The sequence below is a fragment of the Myotis davidii genome, unplaced genomic scaffold (assembly GCF_000327345.1).
Source record: "Myotis davidii unplaced genomic scaffold, ASM32734v1 scaffold168, whole genome shotgun sequence".
Taxonomy (NCBI): domain Eukaryota; kingdom Metazoa; phylum Chordata; class Mammalia; order Chiroptera; family Vespertilionidae; genus Myotis; species Myotis davidii.
The window spans coordinates 12,485,496-12,507,269 of NW_006383016.1; positions in this window are offsets into that span (position 1 = coordinate 12,485,496).

Consider the following 21,774-nt stretch of genomic DNA (forward strand, 5'->3'; position numbering starts at 1 on the left):
CGGACGCACCCAGCCTCTATCTCTGGAAGACTGGTAAGCGGGACGGAGTTCCCCTTCTCCCCATCTTCACATCTGGGTCCACACAGCAAACTGCCGGGCTTCAGGAGGGACCCCTGAGCTGTGGATGTTCCGGGAGTGCTGGGCTCCTAAGATAAAAGTCTGATCGGAGGAAGTAAATTGGGTCATGTCCGATGCTATTTGGAAAGAGAAACCTAACAACTAAGAGGCATTAGTGAGCCCCTGGAATGAGCTCTCTCTCGCAGCTCTGCAGTTAATAAGGACAACCTGCGCTGCACTTTCTCGATGAAGTGCAGTATTTTTAACCTCTGGGTTCTCATTCTGCTATGAATTTCTTAAATCTGTTTCTAGCAAAGAGCCAGCAGACAGTTTAGCCCCGGTCTCTACTCTGCCTTGAGGCAAACTGTTTGCTCAGTGCCATGATGCAGACGGTGAGAGGATTGACTTTGCCAAGTATAGCTTTGTGATTTGTGGGACACGTGGAAACAAGCCAAACAAGGGCAGTTCTGACAGTTAACCAGCAGCCGGGGCTCCAATGAGCTCAGGGAGACCAGGTGCAGCTCAGTTCTTACCCAGTGAATTGCGGGATTTTTAAAGGGCACAATTGTTAGGATGTTTAAGGTTTAAACTTTTTCTGTCTGGAGAATTCTTTTGCCTTGTTTTCAACCGACAAAAGCAGCAAGGAATGACTTGTCCATCTGAACCTCCTGGGTAAGTGCTGACTAGAGGTCCTGGAAGGGCAGTGACAGGCAGGAAAACAATAGAGTGAGGGATGACTACCCCCTCTCCAGCTGCTCCTTCCTTCTCCAAAGGACACTGAGGATTCTTTTGCGGACTTGAAACTTGTGATGCTTATCAGAGTGAAGTGAGAAACACTGTGCTTAGTGCTTAAGGCTAGGGATCAATGTTTGGCAATGCCTAAATATTAAGAGAAGGATGCAGTAGAGAGGAGGGAGAGAATGTATGTTTTCATCATGGGATTGCAAACAAGTTACTTCAGTGGTCTGTAGCCCTCTGCTACACAGATCAGTCTGCTCTACAATTATACCGAATTTTTAAAGAAGTTGCATCTCTCCAATCCAACAACTTAGATTGAACAGAAATGGATTTAAAGCTACATAATTTGCCTTACAATCTTGGATGAAACACACACACACACACACACACACACACACACGTTTTTAGAAAAGCCATTTGGATTAGTGTTAGCCACTCTCCTTAACATTTGCAGTTTACAGATTAGTTGATGAGTGGATGTAGATAAAATCGCATTAATTAATTTCAATTTAAAACAAATAGTTGAAGATCTCTAATTTAGTTAATGCCATGGTTTTACTTTCCAGAAGCTCAGTCATAATGACAAACAATAACCGAACTATAATTTCCATTAAATGGTATTATTTGGATGCTTGGTAAGAGCGTGGACAAAATAGTACTTGGCTGGTTGAAATGTGTGCTATTAAAATAACAAGAGCCAAGAAGTTACTCAGATAGAAAAAGAGTCTAGGCAACATTCACGTACAGGAACTGAGGTACCAATATATGTCAACATAAATGTCATGGTGGGAACACAAGCCAATAAACAGTTTAAAATAGTGGAAAGCTGTCAGGAGCAAGGATATGGAGACCTTGGTTCCAGCACCAGTTTTAGCTCTTGCTAGCTGTAGGAACGTTGGCAGTTTACTTTTGACCCTTAGTGTTTTCAGCTGCATATAAATATGATGATACCTTCTCTGACTATTCATAGTGTTATCCTAAGTTAGGAAGAGCAAATGAGTGAGTTATGAGAAGTAATCTGTAAACTCCAAAGTTATGTTCATGTTCAGACATACATAAGCTATATGAAGAGGATGGTAATGACATCTTTTTAATGGTGACCCTTGGTTTGGTAAAAAAAACAAACAAACAACAACCCCAAAAAATAAAAACTGAATGAAACTGGAGAACAAAGTAATGACCTCTTTCTTGTTTTTGAGAGGGAAAGGAGACATTACCATATCTATAAAAGGAATAGGGAATATTTAAAGGGGAGGGATACATTGAAAATGAAAATACTGAGATGACAGAATCATGAGTGTTTCTCACTTGATGAAAATGAAGACCCAGAAAGGGAATTGGGGGAGAAAATGAGGTGAGACAGTCCAGGATATCTATTCCATTGGGGAAAGGTTGGTCTTGGTATAGCAGATTATAGGGGGGGAGGGTGTCACATTCTTGGTGAGATCTCTGAAGTGATATAGTGATAAGTACATAGAAAGAGAAACTGGGATAGGAACTCTAACACCGTGTTCACCAAGAACAAGCTATAGAACATTGGCAAAGTCATTTAGTGCCAAAGTCATTTGGTTCTTGGTTTTCTATATTGTAATATTCATTAATTAGAAAAGATGATATCCAAGGGCCTTGTCAGCCTGAAATTGCTTTAAATGTATGTACATGTACATATACCATAAACACGCATATATTCATATATATACACATAGTGTATTTACATGCATAGATATAATATATGCATGAGCATAGAATGTGAAGTTTATGACACATATACTATATATATTATATGAAAGTTTAATGTAAGTTGTATATTAAATGAAAGTTATTGTCAACTCACAACAAAAAATTATTGATGACTCACTGTGTGATTTTTATGAAGTTACTGTGGTAGTAGAAGCTATCTAGGCTATTGTCATCCCTACCTTCAAGAAACTCACAGTTTAATAATACTGTACATATACAACAATTACATCATGGCACACCATACTTTAATGAAACACTATGAGAGCAGAAAGGTTGTGTAGCTGATAAAGGGGGTTGTGGAGGCTTTCAAAGAAAAGCTAATGTTGATCTGGATTTTGAAGGACGAGCTAGATTTTTTACTCAGGGAGGAGTAGAAGCTCATTCCAAGCAGAGGAAAGAGAAAATAAAAACGACAGTCATGACAACATTCCTAGGCCTTGGACGTACTGTAGCTCAAGTCCAGGATGTTTGGTGGGAATGAATGGATTTAATGCCAATGAAATCAGTTGGGGGAAGATTGTAAGAAAACTTTAAAATCACGGAAAATATATTAGAGCTTAACCTTTAAGCAGGTGGGAGCCATTGGAATCTTGAGCAAAGTATTGACTTATTCTTTGCCCAGAATGGAGAGAGAGAGAGGTTAAGAGGCTAAAAAGGGTCAGTAAAAGAGTGACTGAGAGGCAAAGGGGAGCAAAACAAAGATCATTGAAGATGTAGTGAAGGGTGAATAGGGGAGGACTGGGAGGTCACATTGTAGAATTCTCGCTGAGGTTTAGAGCACAGGGGTCACAGTGTCTGCCAAGGAGAGGAGAAACTAATGCTATTAAGATCTCTACCACGTCTGCACCCAGTTACTTGAGACAGAGAATATGAAAGAAGTAAGAGTAGGTTTCTTGGGGTTGGAGAAAAAGACTGTCAGTTTAATTCTAGATATACTAAACTTGAGGTAGCAATAATCTATTAAGATGAATAGATTTATTGGGAAACTTAATGAAAGGGTGGGTAGTTTAGGAGAAAGAGTAAGGCTGATGTGTAGGCTCGCAACTCTCTAAATATATGATATTTTAAGGTGTGGTTATTGTAGGGATCATTAAAAGAAGAAAAAAGTATTGAAAAGAGGGACCAGAATATTATATAGAGAATGTTGGGATTTAGAGGGCTGCTATTGGAGAAATACTAGTGAAAGAGCCCAAGAACCTGTGGTCAGAACAGGTCCAAGGAAAAATGGCAATAGTTACTAAATGGAAGAAGATATTTTATGAAGGGGATGGTGGCAAAAGGTATGAAAAAGTCCTGAAAGCCTGGAAAGGGGTTAAGAAATATTTGAGAAAATTTCAAAGAAACAGAGGAATTGGTAAGATAATTAGCAGTGTTTTGGGAAAGGACATTTTAAGTAGAGTGGTAGAGATATAAATTTGATTGAATAAAGATAGTGGAAAAGCTATATTAATAAAGTCAAATAATGAAGTGGTATTTAATTCTCTCTGCTATACTGTTTTTATTTTAACAGAGAAACCCCAAGAATATAAGCTATTAAAATATTCATTAAAATAAAAAGTTAAATGTTTCAACAGTATTTTATTTTTTCCATTGCCATTTATCCCATCTATGCCCTCTTCCACTTTCACCTATCCCCTTCCCACTCTCCCCAATCACCACATTGTTATCCATGTCCATGAGCCCTCTCTTTTTTTAAAATCTTTTTTGCTCAATCCCTCCACCCTTCTCCCCCACCCCGAATTCCTGTTTTGCTTGGTAGTTCAGTTTGTTCATTAAATTCCACATATAAATGAAATCATATGGTACTTGTCTTTCTATGACTGGCTTATTTCACTTAGCATCATGTTCTCTAGGTCCATCCATACTATTTCAAAGGGTAAAATTTTCCTTTTTATGGCAGAGTAGTATTCCATTGTGTGCAGGTACCACAGATCTTTTGTCACAGTCATTTAAAAGGTAACTTTCAAATTGTCTTTATGAGAATAATTGAAAACATTAAACACTGAGGTAAAGCACTTACGTTATTGGGAGGTGAATACTTAGTTTTTCTGATAAGCTACTTATTTCCTTTTTAGTATTCTAGAATATGGAAATGTTTCAATAATAATTATAGCTAATTCTATTCACTTGCAATTCCAAATTAGGAGTATCAATGCATGGAACAAAATGTGATTGACTTAACAAGAGTCAGGCAGAAAATAGAGAATACATTCAACCTCTATCAATTTTTGTCATAGAGATGTATTTTCAAAAAGGTGTTGAAGTGACTGAATTAACTGTTATAATAATGAAATTACATCGAAATTCAATAAATAGGTACATGCTAGCTGTTGCTCACAATTTAGGTGATGAGGGTATTTAAAGTTATGAGTTTCTCTCAAGGAAATTGTGTCTTACATTAAATGCTTCTGAAGTAGGTTCAGCCAATACAAGATAATACTATTAATGACAATCACTGTCTTTTACCTACTTGATTGTGCACAAAATAATTCCATGCTTCAGCGTAATGTAAAATAAGTGCTATCCTTTTTTTTTCTTTCTTGTACTTCTACTACAAAGTACTTATACTAATATAAAGTGTTCTGCTTTATTCTTATGGAAAAATATCAGTCTTAATCTTACTATTCACTAAATAACAAAGGAGAAAGGGATGCCATTTAGGTCGTAGTAACATGAGGGTGGCATTTTCTTAATAAAAATGTTTTGCACTTCAATTGTGCTTACAGTTTGCCTTAATTTGGAATATGACACCGTTTGCTCATTAAATGAGGATAGGGATGGAGCAGAGTGGGAAGATTGTGGGCATCAATGTCAATTAATCCATAGCAACATGGATAGAAATATATCCTTGTTACCTATAAAATTATTTCACCTCCTTGACTCTTTTCTTTTTAACTCCATTATGGGTAAATAATATTTATTCCATATAGGTTATCTGAGGATTAAATATGGTACCATGTAATGTCCTAGTACAGTGCTTGAAACATACTAGAACTCTAGTAAATGGTAGTTTCATTTTTGCTGTTATTCTGTTATAGAATGCAAAGGCTACTTAATTTTATGACCTGGAGCAGGTCCAGTAATGTGCATTAGCTTTCTCTAAAGCATCAATTTTTGTAAATGCACTAGAAATGACAAATTGATACAATTAGAGTGCTAGGTACTCCAGCACATTACAGGCGAGACAGTATGGTGGGATGGAATGAACATGGGCTTCAGGATCAGACAAGCCTCTGTTTAAAACTTGCCTCTTCCTGATGCTCAAGTTACTAAAACTCTCTGACTTAATTTCCTTACCTTGGAATGGTGCAGAAGTTCTGAAGTGAGAGGGCATTTGTGGTGATTTACTGGGTAGTAACTAGCAAGTATCTAGCCCAATGCCTTAAATGTAGTAAACATTCAAAATCTTAGTTCTCTTCGCATTCTTTATCTTTTTATCCCCCTAAAAATGACACAACTGATAGGAATTATACTGATCCAACACATTTATCTGTGTTCTCCAACTAAAGCAAACCATGGAAAACAAAACAAGTCTGGAAAGAAGTTATTTTATTATAGGCTTGTCTTTTTTCCCCCTTTGGCACATATGTATACAGCATGAACTAAGGACCATAAAAGTATTTTAAGCAGAAAATTCAGGCTGAATTATTTTATTAGAATTTTTTTATACTTGATTTTGTGTTGTGTCTCAGGGGATTTCTCAAGAATCTGACATTTCATGTTCTTGTAATTGACATAGTCCCATATGCCTTCCAAGTTAAATTATTTTACAATAGAATTGTTTGTGGCTTATGCATTATTTTGATTTATTTGTTAGGTGTTTATTTAAATAAACTTAGAAATACTGCCTGGCCAGCTGGCTCAGTGGTTGAGCATAGACCTATGAACCATGAGGTTGCTGTTTGATTCTGGTCAGGGCATATGCCAGCGGGGTTTCAGGCTCCATCCCCAGTGGGGGTGGGGCGGGGGCGAGCAGGAGGCAGCAGATCAATGATTCTCTCTCAGCATTGATGTTTCTAGCTCTCTCTCTTCCTTCCTCTCTGAAGTTAATAAAAAAATACATGTTTTAAATATTACCATTTATGTCTTGTTTTCCTACCCTTCTTTCTTAGCATACATAACACAGTTAGTGCTCAAAATTCATTATCTGGATCAGAAAGTCAAATGTTCAGGTGGCTTTCTGAAGCTGTAATATCTCAATGGATTGTGATAACTCAGGTCACTCCTCATGTAAACTGTAGGTAGCTCTCTGGTTTGGAAAATGATGGACGTCCCAGCCAGGACTGATGTCAGGAGTGCTATAGAGCAGCACACCCTGACTTTTTCTAGGGATTGTTGCCATATAGAAACTGTCTTGGCGTTGGTGGGTGAGATGCTGACGTTCTGATTAGGGTGCTGGGAAGCGTGATGTGCTTTGGAACCTTTTAGGAGGCCAGGAAGCCTCTCAGCCTTCATGTGACATACGTTGGAATGGAACACTGTGCAGCGGGATCTCTGTGGGACGGGGAGGGTGGGGGCCTCACAGTCTAGCAGATATTTGGAGCAGGCTCCCTTGGAATTAATATAAAGGCACGTTCGAGTAGTCCTTAACAAAGAAGAATTGAGGAAGACGCATTTGGTAAAATATAGCTTTCCTATCACAAGGACATCACAGAGTAGGAGGTAGAGGTGCTAATGAGTCTTAAGGTAGAGATTTTTTCTAACCTTTTTCAGCAGAGTTTTACTCTAGATAATTTTAGAATACATTAAAATGATGAATGATAAAGGAAGTTTCATTTAATCTCCTGGTACCCAAGCAAAAAGAAAAGTAATATTTAGAGGAAATGATATTACAATTAAACACATTGGGAAGGAGTTGGGGAAGCATAATAGAAAGTATGTGAAATAATAATCTTTTTTTTTGCTCTTATTGTTCCCATATTATTATATTAATGTTATATCATGATAAAATAAATGAAATAAGGGCTAAAGCACAAATGTGCTCCTTTCTATGGACAATAATTTTCAAATGACACATGTACTAGAGTAATGTTCAGGGGGCTTTGGGCCCCAGGAGACATCATAGAGATGGGCCACATGGAATTTACTGAGCAAAATCAGTAAATTTAGGAGAAGCTATGCATGACTGCTAAAACTTGGGGGGAAAGTGAGACATTGTAAGAGAGCAACAAAACAAGGAGAGAAAAGATAAAACAGGCATCACCTTCATTCTTTAAAAATTATATTTAAAGTCATGGTTTATGATAGGGTTCACTCTAATGTACATTTTATGGCTTGGACAAACATATGACATGTATCCACCATTAAGTATCATACAGAGTAGTTTCACTGACCTAAAAAGCCTCTGTGCTTCACCTGTTCATCCCTCCATCTCTCTCCCTCTCCCTAAATCCATGGTAACCACCTATCCTTTTTCTTTCTCCATACTTAAAATTTTTGAAGAATGTCATGTAGTTGATATAATCTAGTTGAGTGTTTTCAGATGGGCTTCATTCACATAGTAACATGCATTTAAGTTTTCTTCTTTTTTAAAAAAATATTTTTTATTGTTTTTCTACAGAGAGGAAGGGAGAGGGATAGAGAGTTAGAAACATTGATGAGAGAGAAACATTGATCAGCCGCCTCCTGCACACTCCCCACTGGAGATGTGCCCGCAACCAAGGAAATGCCCTTGACTGGAATCGAACCTGGGACCCTTGAGTCCGCAGGCCGACGCTCTATCCACTGAGCCAAACCGGTCAGGGCTTAAGTTTTCTTCATGCCTTTTATTGGCTTGATAGCTCATTGCTTTTAATTACTGAATCATATTTCATTGTATTAATGTAGTACAATTTACCCATTGACCTGTTGAAGGACATCTTGATGTTTCCAAGTTTTAGAAATTATGAATAAAGCTGCTATGAACATCCATGTGCAGGTTTTCAACTCCATTGGGTAAATACCCAGGGGCATGGCCACTGGATCATATGGGAAGAGTATGCTTAGTGTTGTAAGGAACTACCAAACTGTCTTCCAAAGTGGAGATATCATTTTGTATTCCAACCAGCAATGAGTGAAAGTTCCTGTTGCTCCACATTCTCACCAGTGTTGTCAGTGCTTTGAATTTTAGTTATTTTAATAAGTGTGTTGTTGTTTCAATTTGCTATTCCCTAATGACATAGATGGTGAGCATCATCTTTTCATCTGTTTACTTGTCATTTGGTATCTTCTCCGATGATACTCATTCTTATTAAAATATGAAGAGTAGCATGAGCAGGTGGAATTCATGTGATAGTTCAGAGCCTCAATCCACTGTGCTGCACATGTTGTATTTCTTGCCCTGATGATATGAACTACACTAAAAACAATTATTTTATAAAGAGAAGACACACATGAAAGTTAAGTAAAGAATAAATGGTGTTGGGCCTAAACTTGTCTAGTTTGTTTCACTTTTAGGGGAACACATTTGGATAGAGTTTGGGAGTGATGAACAGTCCCTGGAAATGAAAGAAAATGGTCTACTATATTAAAGATTAAATTGAGCTTGCAAACTTGTGAGATTTTCAAGTGCACAACACATGTGCTGTATTGCCAGCTGACTGTGGCCTGGTTTGTAAATCATGTAGTTGTATATGCACGCCTTCTTGCATGGGAGGAAGCAATAGGCTGGTATAAGGATGAGGAACAATATCCTCCTGAACTTCTGGGAAGCCATGGAAGTCCACTGTCCTTAGCCCCTGGCAAGCTGTCCTGGGAACTATCCCGATACTTAGATTGCTCCCATGGAGCTTCCCATGGACACAAAGTATGGAGCACACCCAGAATGGTGGTGGTAGAACAATGACTCAGAAGTAGATAGTTTGTGTGTGTACATAGGGGTAGAAATACAAGATAGTATTGAAGTAGCTAACCTAGAACTATAGAGAAAACTTGATGATGGAAAATTATTTTTCCCAAGTGAATGTATGAGGCACAGGCATTGACTATATAATTGGAATAATTTAATTTATGGTATATGGCCAATGCAGGGCTTTCAAATTGTGCACATATTCTGTATTAAAAGTTATTCCTTGGAATATAATAGCAGAAGCAATAACAAGATATTCTGAGTATCATAGATGGATATATTTACAAGTAGTAATATGTCTACTAAAGAATGGCATCAGAATACGGATAGTGCCTATTTGGGTTGCACTATTTAAATAGTATTTTTGTTTTCTCTACTAAAATCAGAGAGTGCAACTGTGTCAGAGGGGTCCATTGTATTCAGGTACTTCTCCTTGACAATGAAAGTAATTAGTTGTAAAGAACAGAACCCATATCCCGAAAAGAAAGAAGCAGTGATTACCACGTAGTTAAATAAATATGTATTTGTGCACATTTGTATGTGCATAATAAATAAAATTAGATGTTCAAGAATAAACTTTTGAGCCAGACAGACATGAATATTGACCTAATTTTGTAATTTATTAAGAGTAAGGTCTGTAATTTTCCTGTGTCTCTTATTCTTCAACCATACTATAGGTACAGTATAATATCTACCTCTCCAGGTTATTTTATAGATAACTTGAGATAAACACATAGGCCACTTAGATGGTACCTGGCACATGTCAGTGCTCAGTGTTATCTCTTACTTATTGTGATCCTGGTGTGAGCTTAAGTGCCTCCTCCGTGGGATAGAGTTTGTCTCCTGCATCTGTCTGCATTCTTTCCTTCTTCTTTTTGATTCTTCTTTTTTGAAGCTGCACATGTATCTCAAACTTCTCTTCCTTTACCTTCTCTAAGAGCACAGTTGCACAGCCCTCAGCTTTGCTGTTATCAGAGTTATTCAAAGTATAGTTTTAAAACACAGAGACAGTTTGCCTTAGTGTTTTATTTTTACGTGTAATCATGCATATTGTTGCCATACAGGAAATACTGGAGGTGTGACTTTTTAAGTGGGACTGTGCATTCCAAATTCCTTTGTGTGGAAACAGTAATATTCTTGGCAAGACGCTCTGAATGAAAGGGTATAGGAAGTGTACAATGATTCTCTCTCTCTCTCCCTTCCGCTCTGAAATCACTTCAGAGCGGAAGGGAGAGAGAGATAGAAACATCAATGATGAGAGAGAATCATTGATTGGCTGCTTCCTGCACGCCCCCTACTGGGAATCGAGTTCACAACCTGGGCATGTGCCCTTGACCTGAATCAAACCCGGGACCTTTCAGTCTGCAGGCCAATACTCTATCCACTGAGCCAGATTGGCTAGGGCTATAGTGGTGATTTTTAAAAATGTGTGCAATTATGAATACTTTTCAGCAAAATATTAATTATACAAGAATTTATGTGAAAATTCTATTTTAGAAAACTTTGTGCCAACCTTATGTTCATCAGGAACCTGCTCATGTAAAAGATCTTATTGTGGGAGATAAGATCTTTTACATGAGCCCTTACATGACTGACATAGCTTTTATTTTAAGATCCTTTTATGTCTATCCATTTTCCTGTGTTTGTCACTATGGTGCCTGAGCAATGTCTTCAAACTGCAGTGTTGGTACAAATGTCCAAAAAGTACCTTTTTTCTAAGAGCATCTGCCTGCTGCATATCAATGACCATCATTTATATGAAATATTACTTATAAATATTTTACATTGATTATGATATCATTATGGCAGGACTGATAACAAACCTGGTGGAATAATATGGATTAGCTATTATTTTTTAATGTGTGTTTTTTTAATAATGTATATATTTTTTCTTTAAAAATGAAGTTCATTTAGAGCCATTACATTGCACAACTTCAGGGACTCCTGCCATAGTTAGAATTAGTGACCTTTTTCTTCATCAGCTGTTTAGATCAGGTTTGATTAAATAAATCTTTCAGGCACTTAGTGCCTATTTTATGCCAAATTCTGTGCTTGGAACAAACATGAATATTACGTGGACCCATCCCTCCCAAGTCCCCTATTGTGTAAATAAGTATTTCTTGTCTAATAAACTTTCTGTAAAAACAGACACACACACAAAAAAAAAACAGAAGGGGTGATTATCTTGCAGAAGGACACAGGAAAGGGAAGATTTCATAAAACACAAGTTTGGAAAATAGTTTACAAAATGGACAAAAGTAGAATTCCAGAATTCCAGACAAAGAGGAGCAATTGGGAAGAAATGAAATGGAATGCATGTCCAGGGACAGCAAGTTCTGAGGCATAAAAAGCTGGAAATGAGTTGGGGTGGGAAGAAGGGAGTGTGAGGACTACACAGAATTGACCATAATCAGGAGCCTGGCCTTAGTTTGTTGTTCAATTCCTGGAATCCAGGAGCCCAAGTCTATTTGGACTGATACAGTATTACCAAGAGTCAAAGAATGTATTTGCAAATGTTAAGTCCTTTGTGAATTTATGAGTTTTAGAAGATTGTTAATTGTATAAATGAACTATTGTATTTCTCCTTACAAACTATGAGAGATGCTATCTTTAGGTAATGCTAATAAACATAGTTATTTCAATAGTGGAGCATGCTGTTGGGCTTTTATATATGAGGGTGATTTAACACTTTATTTTTCCTCTATAATTTTGATTATACCAGTGTTGGAATGAATAAGCCTCAAATCTGTGTGGTGTTTCTCTGGTGACAGAGATATAAATGAGTGAGGAGGACCAGGCATGGTGTAACAGCTGGTTGTACTAACTTGTCTGTGTGGACTTTGCTAACTAAAGAGTCAACACCACTCATTTACCGTGCTGTGGGTGTATTATTTGCCATCATTTAGAGATGGGGTCCAATTGAAAAAAAATCTCATAAAAAACAACATTGTTGACCAAATACAGTATCTGGTGAGCCCAAGTTAGATTAGTGGGTACTTACAAGTTTACAACCTGTACCTTTGGCAATCATATCAGGTATTTGTAAATTTGAAGCTTAAATATATAGGGCAGAAAAGATATTTAAAAGATACTTTTTTTTGAGTTTTAGAGAATGACTACATGAGGATATACAGAACACCAAAATCAAATTAAAGTGCCTGAACAGCCCTATTGTCAGCCAACAACAACATTTCCCGCCACTTCTCTACATGCTGTGCTTCATTAGTTTTCATTAGTTGGCGGGCCCTGTGGAATGAAAGGAGCTAGCAGGAGCAAGGCGTCTGTGGCCTTGAGCTGGCGTGTGTAATCACAGAAATGCCGCGAAGATCATAGGGTCCAATCATTCTGCAACACAGCTTCTCCTGACAGCTTGCAGCGGTGACTCCACACCTCTAATGGGTGAGTTATCAAAATGGATTGCGATTTATGGAATCTAATAATTCACAAGGAAAGCTTTGACGGCTGCCGAGAGAAATTTCTCTTCCTGTCTCTTACTGCAAGATTTAGTGTAACTTCTTTAGTTCCCTTGACTTGTTTTATAAGACAACTGGCTTTGAGCTGCTTCCGCTGGGAAAATGCCACAAGAAGAGAATAAATATTGTAGAGCAGAGAAGGTGGTCTTTCAACCTTGGTTGATCAAGGGCTGCCTCACCGTGAACACTGTGACGCTCCAAAGGATAATGAAAGTTTCAGAGCTTTCAAGTTAATTCTCCTCAAAGTTATTCTCTATCTTGAGAAAATAATCTAAAGGCTAACTTAATTTGATTATTTAATGAACATTAAAAATTAGAGGAAAAAGATGATTGTGCCATGTCATTATATATAAGATGAATCTGCTCTGTTGGCCATATGCAGAATATTGGAATTGCTGTCACAGATCCAGTTTTTAACTGCTTTTCGGATATAATTTAGATTCCATGCAGTTCACCTGTTTAAAGAGTAAAGTTTGATGGCTTTTAGTATATTCACACAATTGTGTGTCCCTGATCACAATCAACTTTAGAACATTTTGATTGCTTTAGAAAGAAATCCTGCACCCCTTAGCTCTCACCCCATTCCTCCCTGTCAGCTCAGTACTAGGTAATTACTAATCTATAGATTAGCCTGTTCTGGACTTTTCATATAAAAGGATAGGCTGTATGTGGTCTTTCGTGATGAGTCTTTTACGTATCGAGGTTCATCCATGTTGTAGCATGTATCAGTACCCCATTTCTTTTTAGTGCTGAATAATATTCCATTGTATAGATAGACAACATTTTATTTATCCACTCATCAGTTGATGAACATTTGAGTTGTTTCCACTCTTTGGTTATAATGCTCCTATGAACATTTGTATACAAATGTTTGTATATTTTAACCTCTCTTTGCTAGGTCTTATGGTAACTATGTTTAATCTTAAGGAAATGCCAGGATTTTAAGGAATCTTAAGGAACTGCCAGACTATATGAGATTATGTTTTCTAGGAACTTCAGTGGTATAGCTGTCATTTGAGAAAATACATTAAAGATCCAATAAAGATATCGTGTAATTAGAAAGTAAGTAGTAGAAAAATAGCAAAGTGCTTTAGGGGACCTAGTAAGAATAAAAGTACATTTAGGAGGAAAATCTGAAGAAACCATGAGCACACTTGAAAGGATGCCTAGAAGAAACTCCTTTTGGGTTTTTTATCTGATCATATAGTGAAGGCTTCAATAAAGAAAAAGAATGTAGGTGGGATGAGTATACTGTGATGACTTAAACCAAGAGAGGATGATTTAATAACATGTATTTAAAATGCAGACTGTTGAATCTCAAAGGGAAGGCGGGTGGGGATGGTTGGGCAGATATCAACCAAAGAACTTGTATGTGTAGATGCACAACCCCTGGACACAGACAATAGTGTGGTGAAGGCCAGGGGCAGGATGCGAGTGTGGGCTAGAGAGGATCAATGGGGAAGGAAAGGGGACATCTGTAATTCTTTCAACAATAAAGATAAATTAAAAAAATAAAATGCACAGAGAAATCTAAGTGAAACTAATGAAAAATTTTAAATATCAGTGCATTTTAGAAGTTGCCATTTGGTTTTTACAGCTTAGTGAGTATATTAACAATACCGGCTAGAGTTCTCTTGGTACTCCACAATTCCCCAAGCACACATCCTCTTTCACTAGGTTCTCACAATTTCCTCATTCACGTAAGGCGGGAAATAATGCTTTTCTCCTCTAATGAAAGAGTAAACCTGGGTACCTGAGGTCAGTTGATTTGACCTAAGCCACACTTTTACTATAAGACTAGCAGTCAGGGCAATGTTTTTGGTTTCCTTTTTGCTACAGCACACACAAAAACAATAATTTTATACAAAGCACTTGGAAACATACTTCTGGTATTTTTATACTAGAGGAAATAATCTTCACTTGTGTAAAGGCTAAGCTCAAAATATTTAAATGAACATAATATGGTATAAATAATAGGCAATAATCGAAATTTAGGTTTAATACTTTTAGACAAGCATAGGGAAATATGGGAAATGATAACAGATTTGTGTTTTAACTGTTCAGTATCTTAACTGAGCATTTTACAATGTTCTTGAGAACATTTATTTAACATTTATTTTCAGAGCTATCTTCAATTTGTTACATAGAATAATAATATATTTAGTCTAAACAGTTAATTGTCATGTAATAAATAGAAACATATGCTCATTTTTTTTCGTGATGCAATGAATCTTAACATAGAAAATTATAAAGTGCTGCTTCCAGTCATAACGCAGTATTTCATTTCAGTATATTGATGTTACCATTGTTTTAAAACAATGTAATGTAGATTTAACCTGGATTTTCTTGACCGTTTAACACAGGAATTTATACTAGCCCCATAAAACAAGTATCCTAAATCCCACTTTACATTTCCCAAATACCCTACAGAGCTTCTCTCTCTCCCTCCCATGGCATCTCACCTTCCACCATGAACACACTCTTACTCATAATAATCTCCTTTACCTGTCTTACGTAGTCTCAGGTTTCATTCACTCTCTCATGAAAATTCTCTTTACTACTAAGCTTTTTCTTTTCTTTCTCTCTTACCTTCTATGTCTGACCATCTGTGTTGTGTTTGGATACAATATGCTTCCTACCTGTAATTTCAGGGAATCATTTTCCAAGTATCTAAACTGATGAAAGTTCATGAGTAGGAATATTATCGACAATAGAAATGCTAACTGTTGCAGTGTGCTGTACAGGGAGACTTGCATTCCAGCTGTAGTTTTCATTTTCTTTTCTTCCCTGAAAGAGACAAAGTGAAAACCTTGTTTACAGGCAGCCAAAATGTTCAGTGCAGACTGCTGTATGTGATACAGCTGTGAAATGGGCTAGAATTTATTATTGAAAGTGAAAGAGCTAGTGTAAATTTATTCAAATGAAATCCATTGCAAATACTACAGTAAATAGGCTTTGGAAACATTCTCATTCTGTCTCTTGTACTTTAAACATGATTTTTCTCAAGATACTGCACATCTTTAGGACATGTGATGAAAGAAATGAAAATTAGGATTGTCAGCATTCAGGGATTTATGTGGTAGGTTTCTCTTCCCAACAGTGTGAGGGGATTTTAAATTTGAATTCAGATCTATGCTTGTCTCTTTCTAAATATTGGAACAATATCAAAAGTTCCTCTTGATGAAGTAGATAACTAGCCACCTCTAAATGCGTCATGAGCACATTCTAATCTAGAACTATTTTACTCTTTAAGTATATATTACATTTTACCCCAGAGAGCATTTTATCCCGAGGGAAAAGTTGGAGTATTCTCTCCATTTGAAGGTCTTTATAAAACTTTTGTACAATTCATGTCCTTTTTTTTAAGTTTGTGGGTGTGTGTGTATGTGTTTTGTGCAGCTGATAATTCTCTTGGCCATTGCACACAGGAAATTTGGTATCTTAATCAAAGTCTGCTTAATGGACAGAAGAGACATTACACACAAATCACCAAGTTTTAAAATATTATAAACCAATAAAGTGTACTTAACACTAACATAATACTGCACATAATTTAATCTGTAGTTTATTGTGATGCATAAATGCCTTCAGAAGGCCTATGTAATAGAACTGTGAGGAAGTTCCGCAAGAAATTTCTGATTGGTAGCATGATTAATTAAGCCACATTGGAGGAGTCTTTTAGTTTTTCTCATGTAATTGTGTAGTTTCAGAGCATATTTAAAAGTATCAGTATTTTTCTGAATGACTCTCTACATTCAGGCATGAAATCATATCATTCTACTCATATCCATACCTTTGAGAGCTAATATGTTCAATGATTTTGCCTATATGTAAGTGTGTGTAGTGTTTATGGTATCTTTTTGCATAATATTAATGCAACTAGAATGGAAAGATAAGTTTGAGATGAAGACAAAGTGTTTGATATTTTATTTTTCAAGCAAAGCTATTCTCCACCCTTCCCTGTTTTAATCTATTACAAACATATTAGTGATGTCAGCAGAAGGTGTGGTGCCCTCTGAGACTCTTTATTTACTGCCCAAACACTTTCCTGACCCCTGGGCTAGATCCTCTTCTGTGGGGAAATACAGACACATGGGTCTGGTCGCCTGGTCACTGACAAGCCCCTATCTTTGAAGGCGATGAAGATCGATAGCCATAAATCAGTGTAATTGGGGCTATGGAAGAGGCACGTGTGAAGTGCTCTAAGGACGCTGAAGAGGGAGTGATCAATTCATCCCGGCTGGGAAAGGGCAAGGACCAGGAAAGGCCTGCCAGAAGTGTTGACAGTTATGTTAGGTTGAAAGCATGAGTGAGAATCTGGGAGATGAGAGAGACGACGGGATGCACATGCTAAAGACACGAAGGTGTGAATTAACAATCTAAATGGCTTTTACATGCTGAGGAGCTCTGTCCCTACGTCTGAGCCCTACAGCAACTCCCTACCGGTATCCTCAGCAACCTCAGTGACCGTCAGTTTACCTCTTGTTCTCCTTCCTAAGCTTGGCAGCTTTGGGAAGCAGCCACAGTTTTCTACCTGGTTTCTACTTCCTGGTTTAGTCTTCTTGTAATGCTTCCATGGGATTGTCTGCTCGACTCCAAATTCTGACTTTATTTCTGGTTGATTACTTTTCCAAGTACTTCAGTTTCATGTTATTAACCAAATGGTCAGTTCAGTTCAACTTCCTTGTCAAGGCCTCTGTTTCAGAACTCCAAACTTCACTCAGTATGAGCCCAGAAATACCAAACCACTACAATTGGATATTAGGTTCAACTTGCTGCATAGTTACCTTGAACCTGATATCATACCATTTATGCTTTTGGGGCTTTACTGGGTAAACCAGTTAAGGTCTGCTCATGAGAAATGTGCTGTTAGTATCTCCATTAGACCCAGGAATTAAGCAAGTAATAGTTTATTCAAGTTTAAAAAATGTCTTAGCTAGGTCTTACTTGATATAATAATACTTACTGTAATATTTAGCATAGTTAATTGTTATTGCTCCTCTCCACATAAAATATAATTTGAAGCATTCACAAGGCTGTGAAAATCTAATAAGTGGACTATGGTTTTCTTACACTAACAGGCAACTGCAGGAAGGGAGGGATAGTATGGGTGGTAAAATGTAGTGTCTTTTTTGAAGTTTCTGGTGCCTAAGCTATAGACAGCCGTCACTTTAAGAGTGGAAGGTTACAGATTTAAAAATTGCCCTTTGTCAAGACTCAGCTCAAATACCACTCCCTCTGTGAATCTTGTGTGATCTTCCTTCTTGATTTGTGGTACCACTTTAATGACAATACTTGATATTTTTTTTGGGGGGGGCACCCATATGTATGTGATATGTGCCTCCACCGAAATCCTGTATCTTTCTTTTTTTTTTTTTGGTACTTTAGTGAATCTAATGTGAACTCCTTCAGGCAGGGGCTATCTTAGTCATCTTTGTTCCTCAGCATCTATGATATACTAAATGTCAGTACATGGTTGATAAGTGAATACATTACTGAACCATATTTTAGATTACATAATTTGATATCACATGTTATTTTACTTCATAACATTAATGATAATTTTCTTAAATATTCTTAAAAAATGTGATACCTTTTAAAGGAGTATACTTTCTATTATGTAATACTAGAGGCCTGGGGCACGAAGTTCATGCATGGGGGGAGGGGTGTCCCTCAGCCCAGCCTACGCCCACTTGTAGTCTGGGACCCCTCGATCCTTAACACCCACCTGCTCGCTGCTCCTTACTGCTTGGCTTGCTGCTCCTTCACACTGACACGGAAGAGGGAGAGGCTCATGTGACCTCTGCTGCACTCGCCAGCCGTGAGCCCAGCTTCAGGCTGAGCAACACTCCCCCTGTGGGAGCGCACTGTCCACCAAGGGGCAATGCCCGCATTGAGCGTCTGTCCCCTGGTGGTCAGTGTGCATCATAGTGACAGGTCGTTCTGGTTGTTCTGCCATAACGATCACTTAGGCTTTTATTATATAGACTAGAGGCTCAGTGCACAAAAATTTGTGCACTCGGGGGGAAAGGGGGGTCCCTCAGCCTGGCCTGTGCCCTCTGAAGTACTGGCTATAATTTTTCAGGTTCTAAGTAAAGTTGTTATGCATTTGTGTATTACATCCTTGATTTTTATATTTTAAAAAAAGTATAGAAAGTATACCTACGTATTTTTGACTTCACAAACTTCTCTTTTACCCACTGTATTTTACTGATTTTAATGGAAATGAAATACATTGTAACACAGGTAAATGAAAATATAACAAGGAAATCTTTATGCACTTTAAAATTCCTGTTTTATCCTATTCTCATATCAGGTTTTGAAAGTGGAACCTAAAATTCATTCTATAGTACTTCCGAAACTCTCCAAAATTTTAGATGATTTTACATTTGATGATCTGATCAACAGATTGAAGATACGTTTACCTATTTGATTTTCATTTATTTCTGCTCTTGTCCTTAAAAAAAATTGAAGAAAGGAATACATAAGGAAGCAGAAAAAAAAATTTAATATTAGAAGTCCAAGTCATGGTTAAAATTAAGCATGAATCTTTTCATTTTTTCTTATTCAGTTATTTAAAAAACTAGAGGCCTGGTGCATGAAATTTTGCATGAGTAGGGTCCCTAGGCCTGGCCGGCGATCAGGGCTGCCGGCCGGGGCCTTCCTTCATTCTGCGCCAGCCCCTGGTGGTCAGCGCACGTCATAGTAAGCAATCGGTCTCCCAGTGGAACTCCAGCAGGGACAATTTGCATATTAGGCTTTTGTATATGTAGATAGTTCAAATGGGCTGTATATAAATTTTTATATCTGACTTTTTAAATTTGATAAGTATATGTAGCATTTCCACATAACTTTTTAAAAGCATCATATTCTTATTTAATGACTATATAATACCCAGTTTTGATCATCTTGTAATTTTTAATATTTGTTTTCTCATTTTTTATATTAAAACAAGTTATATTCAGAATTATTTCATTATAATATATTTCCTTAGCTTAGATTTCTAGATGAAAATATACCGTACCTTGTCTTATTGTGATTTCTCAGTTCTTCAATTTTTGCTTATTTTGTAAGTCTAAATTTAATTACTATGAAAACTTTTCTGATTTACTAGTATTCCTCAAAGGCAGAATATTTTCAAGTTCACTTTATAGTTTGTGTATGCCATAGCTCTCTTTGTCATGGCTTTGTTTTTACTTTACATATTAGAAGAATTATTTGCAAGTTTTTCTCTTATGGCCAATGGTTTTTCATTGTTAATCATGTTTAGTCTTGTTTATAAAGTAAGTATTAATTCAGCCATTAATTTTTGATGTCTTGAAACAGTTCTTACTTCCTTAATCTCTTTTTTTTATTCCTTCTTATTGTTTTCCCATCTCATCCTCTTAGCTTAATTTTTCCAGTGGTTGTCCTTTTCTGTTTCACAGAGACTGTATAATTCTTTTATTCATTTGGAGATACCAAATGGATTTATATAATGTTTTTCCTGTTTCCAACGATAACATAAAACACACAACAAAGTCTTAATTTGATCCATGGGTATCTTACTTTGAAATCATGATGCTATGATGCATTGAAGGGATTGAAAAACATAAACTCCCCAGGCCAAATCTTAACCACAATCTGTTTTTGTACATAAAATTTTACTGCCACATGGCCACATCCAGTCCTTTACCCATTATCTCTGATTGCATCTGGGCCACAATGGAGAGGTGAATAGTCATGACAATGACTGTATGGACCAAAAAAACACTCAACTATTTATTATCTGGCCCTTTACAGAAAATGTTTGCTGGCCTACAGTATAGTGGAAATTTTAAAATTTGTTAAATTTGTTTTGTTATGTTTACTTTGGCTGCCCACCCATTACCACTCTCTAAGAGCTTTGAGGATTTCTTATTGGAATTAAGATTCCTCACTGGATAGTGTTGGGAGGTATTGCATTTACTCAATGGGCCAGATAAATAACCGTAGCTAGCCTATTCAGATATGCTACCCCTGGGATTTGTATTTGAGTATATGACTTTGTTGGTGAATCTTTTAGTATATTGTCACCACTATAAGCCTTGCTACAGGATAGAGTTGGGGGAGAGCAGAGATGGTCATAAACTCAGGATGATAGCACTTGGGAGTTAGGAGTCAGATTATTAAGGACTCATATACCATGAAGAGTAGTTTGCAGTGGGCAGCCATCAAGAACTTCTCAGCCGGAAAATGACATTCAGATTTATGCTATAGGGCAGGCAGATCACTGCTGACTGTGGAAAAGCTCTGCTGTAAAATTGAAGAGCTTTCACATTACCAGCAGAATGACCAGGTATGAGTCAGAATGATCCAAGCCAGGAAGGGTAGGAAAAAACTTCAGCCAAGCAATAATGATGGAGAAGTAATAGAGGGATGAGGAGGGAGTGAAAAGCAATAACAGGTAAGATGGCAAGAGTGAACAGGAGAGGGGTAGACCATTCCAAGGGTTCTGGTCTGGGTGACTGTGTTTATGGAGGAAATGCACAGTGGAGAGTGGTTTTACTAGGAACGAATGGCTCACTTTCTAGACTATCGGAGTTGAAAGTGTCTGAGGGTACTTTGGTAAAGTTATAAAACGGTAGACCTCTAGGAAACAAGAGTAAAATTAGGGAAAGCCTCTGGGGATAACACCAGGAAGTGCCCCAAAGTAGTGGGTAGGCAAGGAAGAGGAAGTAGCAAACACTAACAAGATGAGCCATCCAGGGAGAGGACATGATGCATGGCAACCTTACTTTCTATGCTCCCCTCATTTCCTGTCAACTCTCTGTGGATTTAGAAAGTAGAAATTATTTATATTTGCTTATATGAAAGAAAAAAATAACCTTTAGTATAAACATTTGAAATTTAAAGAACTAAACTACATAGGTAATGCCCTCCTTATTTCTAAAAATATTCTTAAAAGGAAGACAGAGGAGG